At 36.4% G+C, this 25,236-nt stretch overlaps 1 protein-coding gene across 2 annotated transcripts in view; it reads left to right on the top strand.

Moving 5' to 3' along the window:
* Positions 1 to 25,236, top strand: part of DISP1 (dispatched RND transporter family member 1) — a 211,266-nt gene that overhangs the window by 102,524 nt on the left and 83,506 nt on the right. The window lies entirely within an intron of this gene.

Raw genomic sequence — 25,236 nt, 5'->3', positions numbered from 1 at the left:
TTTCATTCTTTTTTCTTTTCTCTGTTCAGCTTGTGTGATTTTCACTGCCATATCTTCCAGTTTACTGATCTGTTCCTCTGTATCATCTAATCTGTTGATTTCTTTTACTGTATTTTTTATTTCAGTTAATGTATTCTTTAGTTCTGTTTGGTTATTCTTTGTATTTTCTAACTCTTTGTTAAAGTTCTCACTGTATTCTTCCATTCTTCTCCCAAGTTCATTGAACATCTTTATGATCATTACCTTGAACTCTTTATCAGGTAGATTGCTTATCTCAGCTTTGCTCAGTTTTTCTTCTGAGGTTTTATCTTGTTCCTTCATTTCAAAAATATTCCTCTGTTGCCTCATTTTTTCTGATTCTCTGTTTTTATTTGTATATTGAGAAGGTTGGTTATGTTTCCCCATCCTGGAGAAGTGGCCTTATGTAGGTGATATCCTATAGCATCTAACAGCACACTCCCTTCTATTCCCCAGAGCTATATTCTCTGGTGGAGTGGGGGGGGGGCAGTGTGGCTGTGTTGGCCCTTCTGTCATGGTAGGGTTGACTACTGTGGGCATGCTGGTAGGTGTGACTAGCTCCCAGCCCATTTGTTTGCCAGGCCCTGCCTAATGCAGAGGCTGCTGGCTACTGGTGGGCAGAGCTGGGCCATGGGGCTGGCCTGCTTGTGGGTGGAGCCAGTCCCAGGGTGGCTGGCTTTGGGTGCTGGGGTCCCAGTGCTGGTGTTGGCCAGCTGGTGGGTGGGTCTGGAGTTGGGGTTGTCCCAGGGCTGGTGCCACCCACTGGTGGGCAGGGCTGGGGTCTGGGGAGTACTGATCCTGGTGCATGCTGTTGGTAGGCGGAGCCATGTCCCAGTGTGCCTGGCTGCACAGCCTGGGGAGTTCTGGTCCTGGTACCAACCCACTAGTAGACAGAGCTGTGTCCCAGGGTCTCTGGCTGCAAGCCTGGGGGTCCCAGAGATGGTGTCAGCCTGTAAGTGGGCAAGGCTAGATCCTAGCTGCTAGGGGACTCAGGAACACCTACTCGTCCTGCTGGCCTGCTAGTGGTTAAAGCTGTGTCCCTGTGCAGGCAGCTGCTTGGCCTAGGGGGCTCCAGGACTGGTGCTGACCAGCTGGTGGGTGAGTTTGGGTCTTGGCACTGATAAGCTAGAGGGCATACTCCAAAATGGCTCTTGCCAGCACCAGTGTCCTCCTGGTAGACTGAGCTCCCCAAAATGGCTGCTGCCAGCATCTGTGTCATAAGGGTGAGTCCTAGTTGCCTGCTGCTTCTCTGAGAGGCTCTCCGAGATCAGAAAATAGGTCTGATCCAGGCTTCTTTCAAATTATTGCTTCTGCCCTGGGTGTCAGAGCATGTGAGATTTTGTGTGCGCTCTTTAAGAGTGGAGTCCCTGTTTCCCACACCTTCTGCCTTTCCTGAAAGTAAGCCCTTCTGCCTTCAAAGCCAAATAGTCTGTGGGCTCATCTTCCAGGTTCAGGACCCCAGGGCTGGGTAGCCTGAACTTGATGTGAGGCATGGGCTCCTTGCTTCATGGGGAAAACCTCTACAGTTGTCATTATCTGCCCATTTGGACTCACCTCCCTGGGGGTGTGAGTCTTGACTGTATGTCTCTGCCCCTCTTACCTCTCTTGTTGTGTTCCTTTCTTTATATCTTTAGTTGCAGAAGATCTTTCCTGCTGGTCTTCAGGTTCTCATTGCTAGTTTCTCTGTAAATAGTTGTAAGTTTGATGTGCCCGTGGGAGGAGGTGTGCTCAGGGTCTTTCTACTCTACCATCTTGGCCACACACCCAGTGCTTCTCAATTTTAATATGATTCTCAGATCATATGAGGATCTAATTAAAAAGATTTGAAGTCAGTAGATCTGGCATAGGGCCTGAGAGTCTGCATTTATAACAAGCTGCAGATGCAATGGTGTGAATTACACTTTGAGTAACAAGAGTTTATTACACTTATGTATAGCCGATTCACTTTGTTATAAAGCAGAAGCTAACACACCATTGTAAAGCAATTATACTCCAATAAAGATGTTTAAAAAAAAAGTTTATTGCACTGACTTTGAAACTCAGTTCTTCAACTTCTTAGATACGTGCATGTTATTAATGATTAATTTCACTCTATGTGCCTGTTGTACCTTGAGGTATTAGCTATTGAAATCACCATTTATGGCATTTTAAGATTTTAAATTAACACTCAGTACATGAAGACAAACCTCTAAAAACTAATGGGTAGAATTGAAAAATAAACGTCATGATTTGGTAATGCAGCTAAAGATATGCTTCTTCCATTTGGATCTGTATATAATTTGTGAGATTTTCCCCCCACTGTGACAGCCACTATAAATACCTAAATAAACTGAAATTGGAACCTGACTTGCAAATGCCTTTATCACAAAGGGTTAAATCAAAATTTTCTTTAAAAAAGCATATATAACACTGTTCTCACTGTATCAATATAGAAACAATAAAACAATGTTTCATGAAACAGTTTTGGAACCATTAATAAATAAAATAGAAGGCTTTATTATTTCCTTCATCTGTCCTTTTAAAATTTCTAATTTTTATGTGTTTGAATTTACCTGATTTCTTGGTACAGAAGTACATTTCTATAATTTATATTCTAAATTAGGGATATGTGCTCAAGAATACTTTTCTAATGGGGGGTAGAAGAAAACAGTTTAGATTCTACTGCTACGTAGCACAGAAAAGATGACTTTCTTTTGAAAAAAAAAACTGAGGGCAGATGTTTATAATTTGCCATCTCTACTGAATAAAAATCTCCTCAGGGCGTTTCCAGGGTATCTGATATTCAGAAGCTCTTTATGACCGCCCCATGTGGTTTAGCTTGAATTTGGCACTCTTCATTCAGAACTAAATATTTATGGCAATACAAGAGCCCTTCTTTCCCCCCCACAGCAGAGGATAATGGATCTTTAAGTGACTAATTAGTGTATTACATTAATTAAATTAAGTTAAATTGCTCTAGTCCCAATTAATGAGAGTTCTGGGATCTTCAAAACACAAAATAATTATTACAGGGACAGGGCTATAAATATAAATGAATTAACTCACCCAGGCCCTGTGAAAATGCAGGTTGCTTCGGTTTTATTTATTCTGAGCCCACATCTAAGTTTCTGATATACTTCTTTTCCTTAGCACTGTCCTTTCGATCTTTGCCTAGTCATTTCCTACTCTCTAAACCAGAGGCTGTCGAACTTTTTGATCTGTAGAACCCTTTATACTCTTAAAATTGGTTGAGGACCTCAAGGAGCTTTGTTTATGTGAGTCATGTCTCTCAATGTTTACCATGGTAGAAATTAAAACAATTTTAAAATATTCATTGTCATTAAAAAAAAACCTATTGCATGTTAACATAAATAACATATTTCATGTAAAATAACTGTATTTCCCAAAATAAAAAATTAGAGTAGTGGCAGTGTTTTACATTGTTTACAAATATCTTTAAGGTCTGGCTTAATAGAAGACAGCTGGGTTTTCCTGGCTACTTTTACACACCATCTGTTGCAATATTGCACATCATGTAGCCTCTAGAAAACTCCATTGGACACTTGTGAGAGAATGAGTGAAAAAGGCACATAATGACTTAATATTGTTTTATGGAAATAGTTTTGATCTTGTAGATCCCCTGAAAGTGTCTCTGGGCCCCCAGGTGCTACCCTTCTTCCTAAGCTAAGGAGGGAGTTGCCATGGCTGTCTAGGACCTCCGAAAGGCTGTCTGCTTCTCTGAAGAGGTTTGGCAGGGGCATAATTAGGAGCTGCTTCAGAGGTGCAGTCATCCCCTCTATTTTACTCTCCCTGATTATGTCATAGTTTCATTCTCAAGCATTCATATCTCACAAGCTCCTAGCTTGTGTCTTTGCTAGGTATAGTAAAGGTGGTCTTTTCCAAGTTGGCTGAAAAATGACAAATGGATAGAATTTGCTCAGTTTTGAATTTTTCTCTTATAAGTTTTCATGTGTTATTACTTTCTGTTAGTAAACATTAGATGGGAAGACAAATGAACAATTAAATCATATTATCACTGATAATCATATAAAATTCATAAGCTTGTTTTGTATTGTGATATATGGACCCTTGGTTGAGTTTTGTTAAAAATCTGCTATGAAATTATTCCTAGTTCATATGACAGAATTAAACATATCCTGTTTTATGGCATCTCAGTCAGCATGGTATTTCCTAAAGAGCATCATGATTTTCTGGTGCTCTCTGCCATATGAGTAACTTTGAAAACCCTTGTAGAGGGCAACTTGGAAGGAAATGTATAGGCTTAAACCAATCTATTTAATATAGCATATAGAGTCCCGCCATCTCCGGTATGAGGAGATAACGGGCTGAAGGAAAAGATTTTTCAGTGATGCCTCTCCAAATTGGGTAATGGCGTTGATCCACAAATTCCTTTTATGTTTCTCCTCTACGTTTTTCTGACTCAGACGACAAAGAGAGCTAGCTAGGCAGTGGCAGATCTGAATAGTGAGTGCTGAGAGATCATCTGAGGCAGGAAGCAGAGCAACATCCTGAGGTTTATTAGGTAACCCTCCTGATGATGGGAGTGGCTGCCACACCCGTTAAGTTTGCCCTTGTTTCCTATGCTATCAGATTCCGGCATTCATGCATTCACAGAATGTTGATTGAGTACTTACTATGTGCTTTAAATTACACTGAAAAAGTCAACAAAGCTCCCAAACTTATTTTCAGGCAAAGCTCCGCTGACTCTAAGAAGACACAGTTTAGATCTCTCTGGTAAATAATACCTGCATTTCTTACTTAAGGAGGATTAACTTAGTATCAGAGGCAACTGAGCACAAATGTGGTTGGCTGGGGGCCAGTTCTTTGAAGTTCCTTAACTTGCATAGACTAACCTTGTCAATTCCAAAGGTATAGGAAGCTGGAGTGTACTTTGATGTCAGAACTGTTTTGAGAGACCATCTTCTGTTGCGTTTCCTTTGAAGCAGAGTGACTCAAGGCAATCTTTGCTTACACAGGGCCAATCATTTGACCTAGAAAGCTTAGAAAGAAAAATCCTTTGCCAAAAGGGAGTTGAAGATAGCTACAAGTGATTTGAAACATCATGTTTACTTAAAGAGTTTCCAGAGAGATCATTTGGAATTAATCTGGTTTACCTAAAGGCAGAGGATTAGTGTTCAAAATTATTCCTTATGGGAACTTACAGTTTGGTGTAATGCATCTCTCAGAATTCTCAGGCACCAGCATGTTTTAACTGCAGACACTTCTGAGAAGGGCCAGTTTATTGATAAATGCACAACTATCCATAAACACAAAGTGTGTAGCTGAAATATTTTTAAAAACCAGCTAAAAAGGACTTAGAGTGGGAAAAAAAGTCACAGAAGCTGAAGGTCCAGTTTCAGAGATACCAAGTTATCAGGTTTCTCCCCTGATGTCAGGTTAATGGGAAATTGGAAACTGAAAGCTGGTGTGTGTTACCCTCTTACACCTTAAAATGTTGCTTGTTAAGACAGGCACATTTTTAAAATACTTGTTTGAATACCTGAAGTACAAGCCCTTATTTTCCTGCCTGCTTGTCATCCTTCTGATTGGCTGTTCTTCTGATCATAACCAGAGCATCTGGATATTTTTCAGGCAGTTGAGATTAAAAGAAACTTGTCAAAGTATTTTCTTCCCCATTATGCTGAAATTCATGGTATAAAATACTTGTTAGTTTCAGGCATAATAGTTTCCTGAACTATCGAATAGATAATTATTTATAAATATCACATTGGTTTTGTTTTTAATATTTTCATTTTCAAAATATTGGTGCCTTTGAGAATGGAAACAGAGCATTTGTCCTAATTTAGCAGGCTGGAATGGGGTTTGGAGGTCATAATAGCAGAGAAGTGACATTGCTGACCCATTAGCATTTGATTGTTTCCGTCACTAATCTGAGTTACTGATCCTGGGTTCAGATTGGGACCCTTCTGTGTCCTTGGCTACAAATTCCTATAATATTGACTATGGGACTTTTAGGAGTTCACAGTTTTGGGTGGGTTTGCAAAGTGGATCTGCCTGAATGTTAGGAACCAGTTGGCATTTCATACCACTTGTTTCATTTAAGATCATTTCTAGATGGTTTGGCTTTATAGAGTTACTGAAAATAGTCACATCATGGCCCTACTTGAGTTTCCCCCATTCACTTCTAAGTGATGGGTGTGCAATGGAGAGAAAGACCCACTAATAATTTTTAATTTTATACTGGCCAATCATACTAGCCAATCATAATAAGCATCATATGTGAAATACAGGCTGACTACTACATGGATGTGAATGAGATGAAGCAAATCTCTGCATGCAAATATATAAAATACATATTGAACAAACCATCTTTTAAAAAGTAAACATTTCAAGTTATTACATGTGTTGGACAAGCCAATCTTAAAAAGGAAAGAATTTTTAAAGCAAAATTTTCATTTTTTTATTGAATGAAAAGAATTAAAAGTTCTACTTTTAGTTAATTTTTTCTGGAGCAAGGGAATGCTGAGGTTGGGGCAGTATAAAAATGATGAAATTAGAATGTCCACAATAATGGGAGAGTCTTTTTTTTTAAGAATTAATTTTATTTATTTATTTATTTATTTTTGGCTGCGTTGGGTTTTTGTTGCGTTGCTGCGCGCGGGCTTTCTCTAGTTGCGGCGAGGGGGGGTGCTACTCTTCGTTGTGGTGCGCGGGCTTCTCATTGCGGTGGCTTCTCTTGTTGCCGAGCACGGGCACTAGGCGCACGGACTTAAGTAGTTGTGGTGCATGGGCTTAATTGCTCTGCGGCATGTGGGATCTTCTCGGACCAGGGATCGAACCCCTATCCCCTGCATTGGCAGGAGGATTCTTAACCACTGCACCACCAGGGAAGTCCTCGAGGGTCTATTTTAAATTTTGAGTTTTTAAGTGTTTTTTGTTTTGTCTTTTTTTGTTTTTGTTTTTGGCTGTGTTGGGTCTTTGTTTCTGTGCGAGGGCTTTCTCTAGTTGTGGCGAGCGGGGGCCACTCTTCATCGTGGTGCACGGGCCTCTCACTATCACGGCCTCTCTTGTTGCGGAGCACAGGCTCCAGACGTGCAGGCTCAGTAGTTGTGGCTCACGGACCTAGTTGCTCTGCGGCATGTGGGATCTTCCCAGACCAGGGCTCGAACCCGTGTCCCCTGCATTAGCAGGCAGATTCTCAACCACTGTGCCACCAGGGAAGCCCTAGTTTTTCAGTGTTTTTATCAGAATGTATTCTGATAACAAATTCTGCTGCACATTGAAGATAGCAGATAAACCAGAAAGTGTTCAAATAGTCCTTATTTTCTCTCACAAACTGACTGAGAGTAATTAAATCTTTCTAAACGTCAACAATGTTCACTTTTTTCAGAACTATGAAAATCTTAAGATTTATTTTTATGTCATTTTATTAACTACCTTATCTTGAGTGACTGGTTTTGTTTAGTTTTTTGTGGTTTTTTTTCTATTTGAAAGACCTTTAAGAAATTTCGTAGTTTATTTGGTTGTTTACTTCTTTTTAATCTTGAAACATTTAAGATAAATAATTTTTTCTAAGATTCTAATTATTTTAAAAATACATTTTATACTTTGAGTAGCATATGTATTATATTTCTGATTATAGTGATTTTGGCAAAGGGTGTTGAGATCCTTTGTGAGGTCAAGAATTTTTAAGGTTAAGAGTGAGAGAAGGAAAACCCTCAAAATCTAAGGAAGCTAGTATTAAATAAATTGATGTTTAATCCCTTGAAAGCCACGGTTTTGCTTGGTGTCCAGTTACCTTGTGCGCCTTGTCTGTTGAACTGATTGATGATAGGTGAATCTGTTTTCCCCCCAATAAGTGCTTTTCTGCAATTCCTAAAGATTCCTGTTTAAAAGGCACTCTTTCAAGAGATTTTTCAGATTAGAGGTGACAGAAAACAAACAGTAGCACTTGGGACACTATCTCTTGGCTTTTGTATACAGTTTTTGTTCCAAAATGTGGTTTTTAGTTGGTTTATCATTTTCCCCATGTGACTATTTTTCTTATAGTCATAGCCACATGTTATTCAGCTACATAAAATATATATGCTTTGGATCAAAGGCTACAAGAAACATAGAAAAAGGAAAATACCTATTATAGTAGAGACATGGGATAACGAGTGAAAGTAATTTTTTAAAATGTCTTAATGGGGGCTTCCTTGGTAATGCAGTGGTAAAGAATCCACCTGCCAATGTAGGGGACATGGGTTCGAGCCCTCATCTGGGAGGATCCCACATGCCGTGGAGCAATTAAGCCCGTGTGTCACAACTACTGAGCCAGTGCTCTAGAGCCCATGAGCCACAACTACTGAGCCCGTGTGCCACAACTACTGAAGCCTGCATGCCTAGAGCCCATGTGCCGCAACAAGAGAAGCCACCATAATGAGAAGCTCGCTCACCGCAACGAAGAGTAGCCCCCGCTCGCCACAACTAGAGAAAGCCCAAGAGCAGCAACAAAGACCCAACGCAGCCAAAAATAAATAAATAAATTTATTTTTTAAAATGTCTTAATGTTGCTGGCATTACTTCAGCAATACATAGCATTCAAATGAAGACAATTTTCATTTTTGACAATCTTGAAAACACTTTTAAAAAGCCTTTTCGGGGCTTCCCTGGTGGCGCAGTGGTTGAGAGTCCGCCTGCCAGTGCAGGGGACACGGGTTCGTGCCCCTGTCCGGGAGGATCCCACGTGCCACGGAGCGGCTGGGCCCATGAGCCATGGCCACTGGGCCTGCACGTCCGGAGCCTGTGTTCCGCAACGGGAGAGGCCACAGCGGTGGAAGGCCCGTGTACCGCAAAAAAAAAAAAAAAAAAAAAAGCCTTTTCCATTTTGCTGTTTTAGAAAAGAAACCTTAACAAAGAAAGTGATAAAAAGTTTTGTATCTTCATTCCATGAATTTTAAACATTTTGAGATCAGTCATAGCTGAGCCTTTTGAGAGCTTAGCCTTTTGAGTTATTTTGTTGGCAAATATTCTTAAATATCAAATATCAACTGAAAAGCAGAGGTAAATTGATGAATAACATATTCTTACTGAAAAAGATTTCCTTTAGTATATGGAAGATTACAATCTCCAAACTTTTAATATTTTTAAGCATCCTGATAATAAAATGCCTATCGTTAGTAAATAGGTTCATTCATTCATTCAACATACTATATAATTATTGAGTGCTTTCTATATGACCAACTTTCTATATGTTGAACACTGGAGATACAATCAATGGTGAGCAAAACAGTCATGGGTTCTCCTTTTGGAGTTTATTTATGCCTTAGTTCATTTAATAGATAGTTACTGAACACCAACCATGTACCCAGCACTGTTCTACAAACTAGGGTTTTGCTCTGCAGAGGGAGAAACAAGCCATAAATAAGAACATAAATAAATGATTATGATCATTTCAGGTGGGGGTCAGTGCTTCAAAGACAGTAATGCAGGGAGAATTAATCAAGTACCTGTGCTGATCTATTTTATAGACTAGAAGAGGAGATAAATATTAGTACAATTAGTCACGCAGTCAAATCTGATAAATGCCATAAAGGAAAAGTAAAGAGTGCTGTGAGACCATGTAAGTGAGGGAGGGGGGACTAGTCCATTTTTAGGGAGTCAGGGAAGACTTTCTGGAGGAAGTGACATTTGAGCTAAGACCTGAACAATGACTAGGTGTGTTAGATTCCAAGGGCTGTCATAACAAGTGCCACAGACTAGGTGGCTTAAACAACAGAAACTTATTGCTTCACAGTTATGGAGACTAGAAGTCTGAGATCATGGTGTCCATGGTTGGTTGCATCTGAGGGCCTTGAGGGCGAATCTGTCCCATGCCTCTGTCCTAGCTTCTGGTGATTTGCTGGCAGTCTTTAGTGTTCCTTGCTTTGTAGACACATCACCCTGATCTTTGCTTTCATCTTCATATGGCATTCTCCCTGTGTGCATGTCTGTGTCCAAACTTCCTTTTTCTATAAGGACACCAGTCGTATTGGAGGGTCCCACCCTACTCCAGTATGACCTCATCTTAACAAATTACTCTGCATCCTTTACCAATGAGGTCCCATTCTGAGGTACTGGGGGTTAGGACCTCAACATATGAATTCTGAGGGGACACAATTCAACCCATAACACTAGGAGTTAGCAAAGTGAGGAAGAGGGGAGGGGAAAACACTTTTTTTTCAGGAAGAGAGAACAGCATCTGTGAAGGTCTTGTGTTAGAAAGAAGCATGGCTCATTCAAGGAATGAAGTGTAGCTGAGGCATAGAAACTTGAGAGCGAGAGTGGACTGAGATGATTCCAGAAACATTTTGAAGGTAGAATAGATAGACAGGACCTCACGGCCAGCCAAATGTGGTGTGAAGGTAAGAATAATCAAAGATAACTTCCTACATCTCTAGTCCTGTTGAGTTAAAGTGCTTTTGCCATTTCCAGGTAAAGATACCAAGTAGACAGAAATTTGTATCTGCAGGTCAAGAGAGAGGCTGAGGCTGCAGATAAGCATTTGGGAGTCAACTGCATTTAGGTCAAAGCTGGCTAAAATGACTCAGGAAGATTCTTTCTAGATGAGGGGGCTGGGACTTAACTTAGAATCTTGAAAAGCACCTATATTTAAAGAGGAGGCCAGAACAAAAAGCCAATAAAAAGGCAAAAAGCAATATGCAATAATATTAATTTAAAAAAACCTGGATAGAATACTACTTAGAAAACCAAGTTAGGAGAGAGTTTTGAGAAAGAGGGACTAGTTATTAGCATCAAATACTACACAGAGGTCAAGTAGAATGAGACCTGAAAAGAGATCTCATTTGTCAATTTGAGGTCATTAGCAACCTGGTAAGACCAGACTTTGCAGCCTGGTGAAAGTAGAAACCAGGTTTTTGTGTGTTGAGGGGTAAAAAGCAAATGAGAAAATGGAAGGAGTAAATATAGAAAATGTATTTATACACTATATATTTATATACTTATACTATAAATAGTCAAATATGTTAAGAATTGGCAATGAAGGGAACGGGATAAGTAGGGGGGCACAAAGTTATAGAAGATGGTATGATCAAAAGCCAAGAGCAGAAAATCAAAGGGAGGTAGGAGGGGCTGGGGGGATAGGTAGGGAGATAAAGATACCTAAGAGAAATATTTCCATATGGGATTTGCTTCCTTTTTTCCAGATTCCAAATGGTGGAGAAATCAGGAAAATGGGGAAAGTATAATGATGCTCCTGTAAGAATTAAAGTTTAGCTACCAAGGCAGAGATTGTGGATTCAGAGGAATCCATTGATATCAAGTCCAAAGCAAGAGCGGAAAAGACACACAGAGAGTCATGGGTTAAGGTGAACATTTCTGAGACCCTGGATAGGAGCACGTAGGAGAAGAGGATTCACAATCAGTTTTGCCTGTGGCCGTTGCCATGTATTAGTGTGCATTCCTTGCCCTGTCTACCGCTAATTGTTAGTCATTCTGGCAAACAAAATAAGTATTAATAAGTTTACTCACATAGTCCACTTTGTGTGATTCCAGTGAGTGATGTCCCAAGAAATAACAAGTTTTGACAGCAAATAAGTTCTTAAATTGATAATTTGGACATGTGCTTCTATGTTATATTATTAACCTGCTAGGAGACCCAAACCTTATGTAATTCCCATACTACCTAATAATGTTCAGAGGTTTCCAGTGTTTGGTGTTTGCCACAGGCTATGATTATTTGTAAATACTTTAATAGAACAAATGCAAAGAGATGTGAATGTGGCCACGTAATGCTCCAACATGAAATCAGAAACTGATCTATCATCTGAATTACCAAAGCACTATTGACTTTAATGGCAAAACCAAAAACAGGGCAAGCAGACAAAATAATTTCATTGTTCAAAAAAGAAACGAGCTTAAATGAAGCAAAATGTACCTGAATGCCCTCTTGGAGATCACACCATCTATGTAAAATGAAAGAAAATTTTCTATGCCTGGAGTGTTTGTCATGAAACAAAGATCAAGACTCTGTTTTGTGCGTTTTAAAATTTCCATTTAAAAAATGGTGACTTTTATATATCAAATATTTGTGGTATTACCTTTCAATTTTCAAGTGATTTCTATTGGCCATTTGTGTTACTGTTCACTTCATTTAATGTTTTCTATTATTAGATGTCTATATCAGGTACAGATCATTTTTACATGTTGTTGAAACATATAATCTTGTCACAATATATTTTGGTTGATAATAATAATAAACCACACCTTTATTATTAAATCTCTTGTGTTGTATAGAAAACCTCTGAATCTTGTAGTATAACCCTATCATGGAAAAATTATTCACTGTATATATAATTACTGTCACTTGTTATTTACACACATAAATAAGGGTATGAAAAATACAGAATAACTTATAATATTGAAAATTCCTGGGGATTTCAATTTCTTGTTTTCTGAATCTCAGGAATGCCACCTAAGATGCCAATTTGACCCAAAGGATAAAATTAAGGATATAGGTAGAAAAATAAGCATCTGAGTAGGACCTTTTCTTTTTTCTTCTCCTTCCTTCCTGGGGTGGAACTAAGGATGTGTGGAAATACAGATGAATTTCAAATTCTAAAGTGTGGTCAGTTTTCTCTCTTAAGAAGGAGTGAACTCACATCTCTTGATTGTGATGGGCAAACAGGCCAACCTAGGATGCCAGGGCTGGGTGATTATGGTTAGGAACAGCTGACCAGGGATGAGGCTAAGGAAGCATGATCCAGCTGAAGGCCAGCTGAAGCATAATGGAGAAATTCTGAAAGGCTTATTGGTGACCTTTTATAGAGCAACCCCTCACCCCTTGGTGCTTTTTTGCTGCTGTATTAAATCCAAGTAGTTAACTGAATAACAATCAACTCAAAGCGAATTCAACACATTTTAGTATTACCTTGGCTTATACTTATTGTCTTAAGAATAACTGATCATTTTAAAGAATACTGAAAATCAAACTTTTGCCATTTTTTTCCACCTGTGAGTTACTATTTCTTTATGAAGCGTTGCTGGGAATGCATCAGCAGTTACCCTGGTTCTAGACTCCTTATTTCAAGATAGAGGATATAATGTACAATTTACTTCTTTAAAAGAACATGATTGATAGACAAATGGATCAGTGGGACAGAAAGGAATCTAGGTATAGACCCACGCATATTTGGCCAATTGATTCTTCAGCAAAGGTGCTAAGGTAATTCAGTGGAGAAAAATCAGTCTTTTCAATATACAAAGCTTGGTTATCAAAAAATTACCAAAAAATAAATCATAGACCTAAATGTTGTAAAACCTAAAACCAAAAATTTTACAAGAAAACAGAAAATCTTTATGGCCTTAGGGTAGGCAAAGATTTGTCTTGGTTCATTCAGGCTGCTGTAAAAAAACAAAACAAAACAAACAAACAAAAAGCCCATAGATTGGACAGCTTATAAACAACAGAAATGTAGTTCTCACAGTTCTGATGGCTATAAGTCTGAGATGAAGGTGCCAGCATGGTCATGAGGGCCCTCTTCCAGGTTATAGACTTATCTTGTATCCTCACATGGTGGGAAGGGCTTGGAATATCTCTGGAGCCCCTTTTATAAGGGCACTAATCCCATTCATGAGAGCTCTGCCCATATGACCTAATCACCTCCTAAGGGTCCCACTTCCTAATACCCTTATGTTGGGCATTAAGATTTAACATACAAATTTTGGGAGGATACATTCAGACCACAGCAATTTCTTAGGACCAAAAAAAAGGCACTTTTCATAAGATTAAAAATATTTTGATAAATTGGATTTCAATATAATTACAGATTTTTGCTCTTCAAAAGAAACCATTTTAAAAATGAATAAGCAAGATACAAAGTAGGACAAAACATTTGTAACACAGTGCCTGAAAAAGGATGTGTATCTAGAATACTTTGAAGAGCTCTTACAACACAATAATAAGGCAAACAATTTTTAAATGGACAAAGATGGAAAAAAACACTTCAATTATTTAAAACCCACAATGAGATAGGACTTACAACCACCAGAGTGGCTTAAATTAAAAAGACTTAGAATAACAAGTATTGGAGAGAAAGCAGAACAAATAGAACATTTCTCATGGGAGTGTAAAATGGCCTAACCACTTGCAAAACAGGCGGTTTTTTAGTAAACATACATGTACCTTACGACACAGCAATTCCATACCTTCATATTTACCCTAAAGAAATGATGAACACATATGCCCACAAAAAGACTTATTCATGAATGTTCATATCAGCTTTATTCATGATAGACAAAAACTGGAAACAACCTAGATGTCTATCAGTAAGGGAATGGATAAATAAATTGCAATATAATTATTCAGTGGAATACTCGGCAATAAAAATGCACAGAAGACTGATTCATGCAACATATTATGGATGAATCTCACAGACATATATTGAGTAAAAGAGACTTGGCAGAAAAGAGTGCATAATTTATGGTCCCATTTACAACATTCTGGAACAGGCAAAAGTAATGTATGAGTACAGAAATTAGGTCATTGGTAGGCTAGGGTGTGACACACTGGGGAGATGGGCTATAATATGGTACAAGAAAACTTTCTGTGGTGGTGGAAATATCCTGTAGCTTGATTGGGTTTGTTGTTACATGGATGTATCTATCCATTTGTCAAAACTCATTGAACTGTATACTTAAAATCTGTACATTTTGTTGTGTGTAAATTATATTTCAATAAAGTTTAAAAATAACATGATAAAATTGTTTTTAAGATAACTAAAATATTGTTAGCATCTAGTTTTGTGTATTTTTGAAAAAGCATTTGTCACTTAAATTTATGGGGAGTTGGTCTGTATTTCTACGATGCTTTATTAAACTTTCTAGGAGGCAATTCAGTGATCCTGTCATGAATAATTTAATTTTGTACCTAGTAGTTTTAGTTAAATCCAGAAATAATGAGGTAGGCCCCATTCCCTTAAGGAAACATTTCTTAACATCTGTAGCTTTCACTTTCATTTGAATGGTTTATATTTTTAAAATACATACCAGTTTTATTATATTTACTCTGCTGTATTTTCAGAGGCTCAAGTATTTGAGGGTTTTAGTTAAACTCACATGCCTTAAAAACAAGAGTATGCCATTTTGGACTTACTTTCAAAAAAATTCTATATCTAATCTGAATCATAAGAATATATCTTTTTCAATCCAAGTCTTAAATCTTCAGAGTCAGTAGTGCATTTTTGCTGTCATTTTTTTTCTGCTTTGTGTCTTGATGTCCTGCAGATGAGTTGTTGACATCTGATTTTCACTAGCCATGTTCTTTGAGAAAGAAACATAAGCTTTCTTATTAAATCCTCTTATTTGTAAAGTTCTGGTCACTTTCTCAGGGATTGTAGCTTATAGTATATGGAAGAAATTTAACTGCAGGGACATAAACATTGTTTTGAATGGAAAAAGTCCACACTAGCTGATGTATTATAAAAGTTTAGGCCAGTATCAAAATTTCTTTTTCAGAGGTGGTAAAGAGAATTATTTTTTTAAAGACTGAGGTCATACAGCAGGGGAAGAAACACAGTTCTTGAAGTTCCAACTTTGTTTTTAAAAATGTGGCATAGAGTGTTCTTTAAACTGTAAAAGTGATTCTATTGAAAAACAAATGGAAAATTCTTAGATAATTTATAACTCTTGAAACCCTTCCTGCTGAATTTTTAGTTTAACGATAGCAATAATAATCTTTTTCAATTAAAAAATGCCTAATGGTTTAAAACATTTTCAAATGCATCATAGCAATAATAATCTTTTTCAATTAAAAATGCCTCATGGTTTAAAACATTTTCAAATACATCATCTCATATGACCCACACAGCAGAACAGCTCACTGCGGAAGGTACGGTTTCCATTTTTAATAGATAATGTGTGAGGTTGCATCAGGGTTTGGTTGTATTACATTACTTTCATTCCCTTACATCTATCTCTTATATGTCTGAGCTCAGCTTTTGACTAGTTTAAATTAAATTATCTAGTTAGTGTACCTGGGCCCAGATCTGGTTTTTCTAAGCACACACCTAATATTGAGTTAGTTTAACTTTTGTGTTGTTTAATCTTTAATGTTTCTGGAGAAAATATTTAAATGTCTTTTTAGAAAATAAATTGTAAATACCTTTTTAAGCAGCTTCTTTATAAAATAACACTTTGTATGAATATAGCCTTTTTCAGTTCATTCCTACAGTAAAGCCATGAGAAAACCAAAGTTCACAAAAATTATGTTTAAAAACACAATCTTTCCATGTCATTGTGCTGTCTCCCAAAATTTTCAACCTGCTGATTTTAGGGGAGAAATCAACAAAATAGAGTCTCAGATTCTAATGCTAAGAGGAAATTTAAAACAGTTTTAAGGTTATTTGCTTTCAGTATCTGCCTGAGAAAGTTAGAATGTCTTCTAAGCTGATGAATTATCATGTGTGATTTCCAAGTTGGTGAAATGGTTAATAGTAATTAAATAAATGGTTGAAAGTAATTATGAGTGTTGAATGCCAACTTTTACGTGGACCGAGTATGCAAAATAAAATCTCCATTTTAATTATGTGTTCATTGCAAAGGGTGAGGGGCTTATTTTATATTGTCTGGCTTGAAGGTATGAGATTATTTAACTAAAGCAAGAGGAAACTTAATGTTAAGTACTATATATAGCTGTCTGTTGCCTTAATAAAAATTTTCAAGAAACAGTGGTTTGTTTTTAACACCCTCAAAGGTTTCTGATTTCAAGAGTTCAAATAATTTTATTATAAAGTTTAATTAAAAAGTATAATATGTGCTGTGTAATTAGGTAAATTAGTAAGATTAATTAAAATAAGTAAAATTCAAGGTAGTTTAGTTCCTAAAATCCTCATAGGATTCATGCATTGGATAGTGTACATTTCCTTATTAACATTAATCCTGAGAATTGAGACTGATAGTACAATGGTTAAGAGTTTAGGCTCTGGATTCAAACTGCCTAGGTTTGGTGATCAGTTCTGCCACTTTTTCATCAAATAACTTGGGACAATTTTTGTAAGCCTTAGTTTTCTCATTGATAAAATTAGGTTAATCATAGTACTTGCCTCTACAGGTAAGAATGAGGATTAAATGAGATAATATATGTGAAACATTTATGTCATACATACAAATTTACATGATACAGTTAATTTGGATTATTATCTATATCAGTAGTTGAGATACATAAAAAAGAAAATCCAGTTGATGAGCGGTTTTGACTTTACTACACACTTAATTTGTTGATTTTCAGTACTTCTGTTTTCTTTGTTCTGTTGGAGATCCTATGGAGTAATGGATTAGTCAGAATATGGGAAAGTAGTGACCCTCAACAAATTTGCAAACTGGGTGATATATAGCTGGATAGTCTGAAAGACTGAACCTTGCTTGTAGTTAAGCTTTAAATGAAAATAGCAACAACCAAAATAACCCAGAACCTACTTTTTAAAAAAACAGACTTTTTTCTAGAGCAATTTTAGTTAACAGTAAAGTTGAGAGGAAGGCACAGGGATTTACCGTATACCCCCTTCCCCCCCAACTCATGCTTAGCTTCCTCCACTATCAATATCCCCCCACCAGCGTGGTACATTTGTTACAATTGATGGACCTACACTGACATATCATAATCACCTTAAGTCCAGAGTTTACGTTACAGTTCACTCTTGGTGTTGTACATTCTGTGGGTTTGGGCAAATGTATAATGACATGTATTCATCATTATAGTATTATACGGAGTATTTTCCCTGCCCTAAAAACCTCTGTGCTCTGCCTATTCAGAGAATTGCTTGACAGTGTTCTTTAGTGGGTGAAAGGGAATGGAATCTAATACATAAGTGTAGGGGTTAGCCTTAGAAATGAGAACAGTTTATCTCAAGAAACAGGCAAGATGGCAGAAAACAAATTTGTGTACAGGTGCTGGTAGGTGAGAAGCCGTGATGGTTTGCAGTTGTGGAAGGTATCTTCTGATTGCTTGTGTAGTGAAATAGATACCCAGGTCACGAACCCAACGTGAAGATAGAGAAGGATTTGTCAGAGGGTTGAAGAGCCAAGAAAAAGTATGAAATATCTATAAGAAAAAGAGAAAGTATTAACAGTGACTAGAGACAAAAGATAGGTTTCGTACCAAGAATGAAAATTAAGATTGACCTCAGACTTCTTAACAGATGCCAGGAGGCTGTGGAAAAATATCTTCAAAGTACTGAGGGAAATAACTTAAGAGTAAAAGTGAAAAGAAGGTATTTTGGAACCTGCAGAGACTGAGGATGTATACTATTCATAGATTTTTGCCAAAAGAGCCTCAAAAGCATATGCTTCAGCTAGAAAGAAAGTGAACCCAGATGGAAAGCATGAGATGCAAGAATCAATATGAGCAAAGAAATGAGTGAATATTTTGGTATGTCTAAGTAAGCATTAATTGTAAAAAGTAAGTTTTAAAATGTATAGTTGTATATTTAAATATATCGACTCATATAATAATGTGAAGAATTTGGAACATAGGTTTTCTTATATCAAGTTGCGTAAGTTGTGTTTTTCCCTTTAGAATGAGTGAGAAAACAAAAAACTCTGTAAGCTGGTTTTGAAGAGCTCGTGTTATTTAGACTGCCTTTGTGATCACTGTTTAGAAACCTGAGGTGTAGTGTGACCTTAATCTACACTATGTAAAATTAGAAGGTGCCAGGCATATTTGACATTACCTTCTAAGTATCGTTAGTACTCTAAATCCTTGATTTATCAGATACCAGAGACATCCTCAGGCTCTGAGAAGGTTGCTCAGACGCTAGGGAAGAGATCGATTCTTGTGTTTTTGTTTTACTTTTCGTTTTAGATATATTTTATTGAAGCATAGTTGATTTACAATGTTGTTAATTTCTGCTGTACAGAAAAGTGATTCAGTTTCATACGCGCGCATACACACACACACACATTCCTTTTCGTATTCTTTTTCACTATGGTTTATCACAGGATTTTGAATATAGTTCCCTGTGCTATACAGTATACAGTAGGACCTTGTTGTTTATCCATTCTATGTATAATAGTTTGCATCTACTAATCCCATACCCCAAGTCCATCCCTCCCTTACCCTCCAACCCCCTTGGCAACCACAAGTCTGTTCTTTATGTCTGTGAGTCTGTTTCTGTTTCATAGATAAGTTCATTTGTGTCATATTTTAGATTCTACATATAAGTGATATCCTATGATATTTGTCTTTAGAAGACTTACTTTGGGATATTCCCTCAGAAGGAGACAGAGTGAATAAATAACAAATTAGTGCTTAAATATATTTTTAAATTTCCTAGTTTGCTTCAGAATTTGTGTTCAGATCAAATAAAACCTAGCGTATATGCTGTGTACTCTTGCAATTCAGATTCCTTTTATGGAAAAGAAATGTAGTCTGCTTATTCCTTTCCCTAATCAGGGAGGATGAAGCTAATACTTGTTGGACCACAGCTGAAAAATATTCTCATGTCCTTTATGTAAAGGCTTAGACACCTTTAGAAATCACTTGAAACATGGAAGGTGTTTGATTACCTGCCAATGTGAGGTTTTCCATCTATTTTATTTTTCCAAAACTAAAAAGTAATCTCCAAAATATATTTATGGGAGCTTCCTAAGCCTCTGCTCTTAAGTGATCATTCAGCCTTTGGTCTATTACATCATGATGTCATTACTGAGCCATTTGTTCTCACCTATACCAAAAATGTTATTTATATACTAACAAATTTCTAGACTTTTTCATTATCAATCAACACTAGCATTCTTGATGTTCAAAAGAGGCTAAAAGTTCATTTCTGACATCTTTTCTCTTACTATCATACTTTATATTACATTTAGAAAGGATAATTTATCTTTAGTTTATTCAGGGGCTCATGTCCTAATAAAGTGATTTCTACTTATTTGATTATATTATTGGAATATTTTATTTACCTTATTAAACTATATTTTACTATGTTACTAGAAAAATATAAAGTATACTCATGCTGCAAGTGATGTTTGCCGGTAAATGCAAATCCTAATTTATTTTGAGGCTGATCTTATTTACTTTTCAAATGAGGATTTTATTGTTAATATTTATAAAATAAAAAAGAAATTAAATAGCTGCCATAAACCCTTTTAGGAGCAAGTTGGAGCATAAAAAATGTAAAAATAAGATGGATTATGACATATTAAGTGTTCTGTTGGGTTAACATTTTATTTTACTGGTAGTTAAATAATTTAAGAAAAATTTCTTCCCTTCAGTGTTCATTCCAAATCAGGCTAGTATGAAATACATATTAGTAATGCTCAGAATGGAAAATATACACCTGTGGTAGAAGAATATGTCATGGTAAATATGTTTATACAGCTGTGTGATAATGTTAGTTATTACAGAGTACATTTACAGAATCATGTAACGAAACTCATTTTCAAACATCCATTAACTTTTGTGTAGAAATAGCTAATTAAAGAATAACTTCATTTTTCAAATGCAGACTGTACAAACAGTATATAGCATCACTGTAGCTATCTGAAAACTCTGAATGCATAAGTTTGATTATAAGTATATGTTGGCTAATTTCTGAGGAATTACAGACTTCTTGTAAGACTATTTCTTATTTATAATTTATGCTTTCATAGAACATAACTTATTCTTAGTATCAGACTGAATTTCCATTAAACTTTATTGCACTTACATGGACTCTTCTGTCATGCTTTAATAGAATTATAACATTGATTTAATTGGGTCTATGTGAAAGCTACTTTTAGCATTAATAATTCCATTTATTCCATAGGGTTGTTAGTTTTGGATAACTTGTATGGCTTCATTCAGATTTGTACTAGAATATGAATAAATATTATTTAAAAATTAAGTAAGCATGAGTAAAAGCAAATTTTAAAATGTACTCATAGGATTTTGAGGATTTAAAAAATATTTCATTCAAAAGAGTGAGTAAAATGTTACCATTTAATATGTATTGCTATAGCGTTATCTATAAAAATATTTTATCTGAGAAATTTAACAGATGTTGCGTGGTTTCATCCTTTTGTCTAATGTCTGAGCCTCTGTTATGTGCTCTGTGAAACTCCAGAGATACTAAGATTTAAGTTTTATTTCCTGCCCTCAAATATTTCAGTTTCCTTCTATCTGGAAAGAATACCAAGCATCAACTTATAATTACTAGCACTTACTTTTTTAAAACCTACTACATGAGAGGAAGATATTGCAAATATATTCAGCTTATACATAATGGCATCTTTTATTAAACCTTAACTCTTTTTAGAACTTTCTAAAATGTATTCCAGCTTATAAGAGGACCAGGAAAGAGAATATAATAGGTTCACTGTATATCCATTTCCACTCCTAGAAAAACCAGTTTGAAATGTTTGCAGGGAGGGGGTGTTCAGTAGTTCTTGATTGTTTAAACAATTTAATCTCTAAGATAGATAAAGAGTCATGGGGTGTTTGGAATTGATTCGAGGTTAATTATGGAAGGTTTTGACCTCAGTATTTTTCACAGCACCAAGCATGTAACTAACATATTACAGGTACTTCATAAATGTTTATTGAATCAGTGACTGAATAAATAAGGATTGATTCAGAAAATAGTGAAAATTTATTGGCAGAAAAGGAGAGTCTTCTAGCGGAGGGAGAACAGAAGTGGCAAGAATTGTGAAAGGGTTTGCTAGGTTGGACAAGAGATGAGGTCAGAATAAATGAAGAATCTAATTTATAGAGGGGCTAACATTAAACTGAGTAGCTTTAGTAAGAGAGCTCTAGGTATTACATGAATGTCTGCTATGAGGAGAATTCTTTTGATGAACTCTGTAGGATATAGTAAAAAGGGAAAGAAGCTAGAACAGTGGTTCTCAAAGTTGATTCCTCAACTAGAAGCTTCAGCCTCATCTGGGAGCTTGTTAGAAATGTAAATTCCAGGGCCCTAGCCAGAAACTACTAAATGGGGATCTGGTGAGGAGTCAGAAAGGGGAAGGCCCAGCAATCTGTGTTTTAATGGACCTTCCAAGAAATTCTGGTATCAGCAGGCACATCAGGTAACAGATAACAGCCATGAGATTAGGCATTCTATAAAAGAGATGATCAGTAAGGTAATTTCCAACTGTAAACTGAACGATATAAATATTTGATGATTTAGTGTAGTTGTGCAGAAATTATTAATCATTGAATGTATAGAGTTTTAAACAAAAAAGAGATGTTTTTTACTTTGGTGCAGTAACCTCAGGCTTTCAGCTTTGCTGGTGGAAGGACACTTATCAGTTTAGCCAGAAGTAACTGGAGACTTATTTGTAAAGTATAATGTCAATTTTTTATGTTATGGTGGGAACAAAACTAGCTCAAAACAGAACAATACACTTCCATTTGCTGTGTTTATTCTCCTGGAAGGTAAAATTATAAATCAAAGAGGTTCTGTGATGGACAGAGAATTAAATCAAAAGCAATTGGATATTCTTAAGCATTATTTCTTTTGAAATCAATAACTTAATGAATTTACTTTCTCCATTCCAAGAATGTTTCAGTGTAAAATAAATTGAAGCCTTTTCCAAAATCAAAGACCATTTTCTCTTGGCCAGTGCTCAAGACCCTTGATGGATTTTTTTATTCTTTGAGCTTTTCTTTTTCTTTCTTTCTTCCCCTCTTTTTTTTTTTTTTTTTTGAGAATTTCTGGGGATTATAACTCTCTTTTTTGTGATTATTATAGTACACTTTGTAAATGTATTGTATCCTGTTGCTTCATGAGGTGCTTTGGAATACCCTCTATTCTTCCTTGTAGTATATACCGCCTACAAAAATGCTTCTTGGGATGGGTTACTTCTGAGAATGACATGTGCTAAATTCAAAAGGGATTCGGATTGATTCATGTTAATTTCAGTTTCTGATTCAAGATACATTTTTCTTAAAATTATATCACCAGTAATACATTGTATGTAGAGAACAAAGGGATTCAGGAAGAGACAGATCAGGCACTGTGGTGAGCGTTTTATACCAATTAACTCACTCATTGTCTTAAAATTATAACCCTTTCAAGCTCGTTATGAATTACACAAGCAGTTAACACATTCATGTGGTTGACATGCCCAGTATGGCTATTTTTAATCAGCGCAGAGAAAACATACATGCCTCTGTGATTCTTTATGAATGTGTTAATGCTCTTTTATTGTGATTCAAGATTCCATTGACATGTTTTCGTATATGCACATTTACTTGCACTTTTTGTGTGAAAGTTATTTATCTAGAATTATTCTGTAGTTGACACCACACTGGGCACTCAGGTTCATCCAAAGAGAGCCAAAGAGAGAAAGTAGGATAAAAACCCAGTTTAGGGACCAGAAACTGAGTCATTTTGTCTGCTGGCTCCGTAATATCCCTAATATCACCATAGAGCTGAAGTTTTACAGTATTATTATTATCTGGACTGTTATAGAGCTAAGAATTTGTACAAAATCCAGCTGGGAGAGGGAGCAAGTGCAAGCAACTACAAAAACAATTGTCAGAAGACGGGAAGAAAGAAAAACCAGGTTAAAACAAAATAAAAAATACTCCCATTAAAAAATGAGCCTGCAAACCTACTTGCCAAAAGAACATGTTAAAAAAAATTCCCCTACCTGCCAAAAATAAAAAAAAATTAGAACATGAATTCACTACTATGCAACTTTGACCAAGGTTGTAAAATAAGTATATTTGGGATGCTCAAAGAGCAGAGGAGATAATATCTTAAATTTTCCAGAATGGATGAAAGCCATGAGTCATCACATCAAAAGTGCACCCAGGTACTTAACAGGATAAATAAAGGTAAATCCACACCTAGAAACAGTGTAGTAGAACTACATCAAACAGAAGAGAAAGTATGAAAACAATTGGGAGAAAAAGGCTTTACTTAAAGGAATTACAGTTAAACCTATACTAGACTTCTCATTGGCAACATAGATGCCAGAAGACAGTGAACTAATAACTTCAAAGTTCTGAGAAAAAAATAATGGTATATAGAATTTTGTACTCTGCTAAACTATTATTCCAGGATGAGAGCAAAATTAAGAAAATTTCAAATATATGAGTGTTTACCATACACCTAACCTCCCCAGAAGAAATACTAACTAAAAGTTACACTCAACAAGAAGAAAAGCTATCCCAGAGGGGAGGTGTGGGCAAAAATATAAAATAATACTGAAATTAAATTTCAGAGGTGTAAGAATCTTTTCTTGTCTTTGAGAATGTGTGAACATGATATGTTAAACAAGAACATTAATTACTCCAACTACAAAAATATATGCTCTTCAGACACTAAATATTCAATACATGGTATAGAAACTAGTTGTTTGGTAATCAAGAGAGAGAATGATCTCTGTGAGGTGGAGCAGTCTAAAAAGAGAAAAGGAAATTTACCTGTACCTTGAAGAAATAGGTAGGAGTCTGCTTTGTCCATCTCGTGGAGACTGAGTAGTGAGAGAGAAGGAGCAATGTGAGCAAATTGTACGTAGGTGATGAAATTCAAGACTCCTTTTGAGGATAGTTTGGCTGGGCTTGAGGATTTATGTAAGGGAGTGATCGGGAGGGTCCTTCTAAACTTTTGGAACCCTTCTGGAAGGCATGGGGGTATCTCTGTATTGAGAGAAATGGGATGGCGTCGTTTTTAAAAAGTTGACTTTTTCTAGGTAAAATCTAGTATTTGTATTCTATAAATGAGCAATATACATTTCTTTAAGATTTAAGAGTATTTGACTTAGGGGCTTCCTTTTTTTAAATTTTTTTGGTAAATTCTATTTTAACAAGTTGTGTTTTCTTTTTTCCTGATGATTAGTTTAGAGCATTTGAAAGCCTCCATCTCTTTATGTTATTTTAGCTTACAGTTAAACCTATTTTTCACTTTGTTCATAGTTGACCTTTAGACTGAATAAATGCTGATTAAGTATTAGTATAAAGTAAGGATATCATAGTATTGGAGAATATCTTCTCTAAGCCTCTTGCTGTTTGCAATTTGAATTGTCTAGGAGACAAAGGTATCTTTGCAACAAGGGGACTGAGAGTAATGGATTTACTTTGTTTCAAGTGTAAGTCTGTGTAGAGCAAAGTTAAGGAGCTCTTAAAAGGAAGGGTGCCAATATCCCGTGCCTTTTAATTTCTTTTGCAGATGGAAGAGATCATTTTACTGAGGGAGTGAGGTTGTGGGGGCCATCTCAAGAAGTAGCAAGGAGTGGGTGCATGCTGGCAGGCAGCAACCAGCGCTCGTATGACCCTTGTCCGTAGGCCAGAGG

Source organism: Mesoplodon densirostris, chromosome 2 (genome assembly GCF_025265405.1).
Source record: "Mesoplodon densirostris isolate mMesDen1 chromosome 2, mMesDen1 primary haplotype, whole genome shotgun sequence".
Taxonomy (NCBI): Eukaryota; Metazoa; Chordata; class Mammalia; order Artiodactyla; family Ziphiidae; genus Mesoplodon; species Mesoplodon densirostris.
Note: the sequence above shows the minus strand (reverse complement) of the source record. Positions and strands in the feature narration are given on the sequence as shown.